The 3561-nt window shown below is 37.4% G+C and overlaps 1 protein-coding gene across 1 annotated transcript in view; it reads left to right on the top strand.

The window, feature by feature from the left end:
• glmna (glomulin, FKBP associated protein a) overlaps positions 1-3561 on the top strand; it is a 458443-nt gene that overhangs the window by 325372 nt on the left and 129510 nt on the right. The window lies entirely within an intron of this gene.

The following is a 3561-nucleotide window of genomic DNA, read 5'->3' as shown; positions in this document are numbered from 1 at the left end:
AGTGCAGTGTGTGTGTGTGTGTGTGTGTGTGTGTGTGTGTGTGTGTGTGTGTGTGTGTGTGTGTGTGTGTGTGTGTGTGTGTGTGTGTGTGTGTGTGTGTGAGGATGAGTTCAGGTTAGAAGCCCTGCTGACCCTGTGGTCACCTCAACAAATGAATGCTCTGCCGGTGACCATTTACGGCTGTAATTACACCCAGACTGCTAGTGTGTATAAAATATTATATAGTGATATTTAATTAACATTTCCTGTTAAAAGAGGTCAAATAAAATTGTATTTACAATCCTAACAAGGTAATCCAGGGAATATGCAGCACAGTTAAGGCTCCACTCCCCAGGGAAAGGTGGACTTGTGGTGAAGCAGGCTACTGCGCTGTCTGGGGGTCTTCTGGAAAAAAAAGAGGGTGGAGATTTGATAAATGGTTCATTATGAAAACCCTTGTGCCAAAGCTAAAACTGTAATTAGCCTTAATTGGCTAATTGGATAGAACTGGTGATGGCATAAGCGTAATTGCCCCCTCTTTTCAAAGCATTTAGTGCAAAAATAGCAGTGGTAGTGACAGACATTTCATTGCTCTTTTTTAAAGGGCAAGGCAACATAACGTGTAGTCAAGCCCACTGGGAACTTGGTCCATTTTTGATGATGACCGCTTCTTTTAGCCATGTTTGTTTCTCACTAGGTTTTCAGTGCACTGTATTGACTTGTTGTGCAGCAGCCAAATGACGAATAAACCCTCACTGAAGGGAGTCCGGCTCTCCTTCGACCTGCTGATGCACACCTCAGAGATGGATTGTGCAAAGACTTTCACTCGGGTCTGAAAGAGAATTTTCTCTCTTCTTCTTCTCACCTACTTTCTCTCTCTTGACATACAAACACAAACTCACACTGAGTATTAGTGCAGCTCAGCTCAAGGTGCTGAGACTCTCTGCTAATAACACCATCTAGAATTCACGCCCTCCAAATAGGTTAATGTGTTTTTGCCCAGAGGGCCCTATCTACCTCAACAGCAGAACTCTCTCTGCACTTCCATTAAGCAAGAACACTGCTGCCTATTAGCTGCTTTGGTGTGTGTGTGTGTGTGTGTGTGTGTGTGTGTGTGTGTGTGTGTGTGTGTATTGGCTAATGATTACCCTAGGTGACCTTTAAAACAATGTGTTGACATAATTCTACTTCAATGTGATGATTTGACTTTGTTTCTCTGTGTGTGTGTGTGTGTGTGTGTGTGTGTGTGTGTGTGTGTGTTTTCCAGGCCACAGAGGTGCTCTGTAGTGCACTGAGGGTGTCACTACCTGGAGCTGTGCTGATGTGCTGTGTTAACTGTTGCAGGAGAACAATGTTATGGCCCCTGACAGCTTGTTAAAGGCTCCAGCATGTTGGAGCTGTGTTGTGTGTATTAGCACCCTGCGATACACACCACATATGCCCACACACTAACAGGGAACACATGTTGTGTGCTAACGGGTGAGAGTGTAAAGAAGTCGAACTTCACGCCTTTTTTTTTTTTTTACTGAAACTTTCTTGTCTTCATAACAAAAAGTGCTGCTGTCACTCACCAGGTAGACCAAACCTTTGTTGCCTGTACTAATTGTGAACTTTTGATTTATTTGCTCTTTTTTTATATGTAAAATATGTTGTTTCTGTTCTGTCTGTGATTATATTTCATTAGTGGACTTGTTAAACCCATACAAATATTGTTGTGTTGTGAAGGATGTGTCAATGAAAGAACGATGGACCAAAATCTGGCAGTGCTTTCCTTCATTAAAATAATAAATAAGATAACTACTAAATAAATAGGTATACATTTTGAATAGCAACTTATTTTAAATACTCATCCTCTTAACATACGAAACAAACGATAAAGGGAGGAGATAATTATATAAAAAAATAAAAACACATTATATTTATTTTAATTGTTTTGGTCCACTCCCAAATATAAATCGTTTGTATTGTTAATATATTTGTAAGAGCGTTTAAATGCTGTCTATTGACACATTTTAAAAATCCAATTTAATCTACAGATGTCAGCAGAAAAATGTAAATTGAACTGAAATTTAATTTATATAAAAAAAAAATCCAGTTAGAGGCTGGAGGTGATGCAGGAATGTTCCAGTAACTGGGCATTGCTGATTCTGTATACTAATGTTTTAGAATTGATATATATAAAAAATGTATTTTTAACTGGAGATACATTTAAAAAAATGTGTTGCGTACATCTAGAACTGCTGCGAGGACCAATTAAGTTAACAATATTACTGTGTGTCAAATAAGGAATCGAGGAAAGTTTAAAATAAAATAAATGTGATGTTCTTCGATCATTCTGTTTTTATTTTTTCCGTTTCAGCTTTCTAACAAAAACTGATTCAAACACTTTTCAGAAAGTCTGACATTTAGAAATATACTTGCTACCTTGGTTTGCAAATTTAAATATAGCCATGGGTCTTATAAAGACAGCATACAGTTAATAACTTTGGGCAACATATTCTAGGATATAGCTCTAGGTCGTTTCTACATTGCTCATGGCTCAGTACCTGAGGTAACTGCACAAAATGTGTTTTTAAATTCAATTGGGCTCTGGTCACTAATTAAAACAAAAGAAATATCCAGTTAATTATGGAGGTTTTATTAATTTAACATTTATTGTTACAACATATGTCAAACTTTTTAATAGTCCCTACAATAAATATACGATAACATATATTAAAGTGTAATGCATTGATTGCAACTTGAATAAAATATAAATAAAAATGTATATTCTTACCAATTTTTTATGTGAATATATTTGTAAGGATCTCAGATTATAACACTTTAGCCCGCAGCAGGTCCTGGATGTTTTGTGTCATCCTGACCCCTAGTGGACACCCACTGCTGCACCACTCTCATTTACAGAGGCATCACACACAAACAGTCAAAGGAAAACATCTATAAAACTTGTATACATTTTTGTTTGAATTAATAAATCATCTATTGAGATGTTTTGATTGCATTTGACAAGCAACACATGTCCTGAATTATTTTGTGGAAAGTATTCAAGCTAAAATGCCTAAGGCCCTTAGCACTGGTCTGTGTCAGTGAACATGTATTTGTATTTAAGTAAACTGCGCCATTATTCATAATGTTTCATGCCAAAGTCAATAACAGCCTGTGTAGAAATGTGAGTTAAATTGCTCTCAATTCTCTCTTCAACTGCAGCTCCATGCGTCTGCCTTTGACAACAATAACTCACACATTGAATATGTATTAAAGCCCGGATAGTCCTCAGAGATGCAAAGCATATATTTCATATATTGATTAATTCCATGACTGGACCAGCCTATACGGGTAAAATAGATCTGACCAACTTAGAGACAGCAGAACTAATTAAATGGGTAAAAGATATATATGGCCTCTTCAGAATATGTAAAATTAATACCAGACAAAAAGACTTGCCTCCGAGCTACTTCATCCACTCTGCAGCACAGAGCTGAAACTCTGTTTGATGGAGTGAGGATGAGAGTGTGTGTGTGTGTGTGTGGGTTTGTTATCCTGTTAGTGTAAGGACCAAGGAGGATGTTGTTCATAGACAGT

The sequence above is a fragment of the Notothenia coriiceps genome, unplaced genomic scaffold, assembly GCF_000735185.1.
Source record: "Notothenia coriiceps isolate Sejong01 unplaced genomic scaffold, NC01 NC01_scaffold00000339, whole genome shotgun sequence".
In the NCBI taxonomy this organism is placed as follows: domain Eukaryota; kingdom Metazoa; phylum Chordata; class Actinopteri; order Perciformes; family Nototheniidae; genus Notothenia; species Notothenia coriiceps.
Note: the sequence above shows the minus strand (reverse complement) of the source record. Positions and strands in the feature narration are given on the sequence as shown.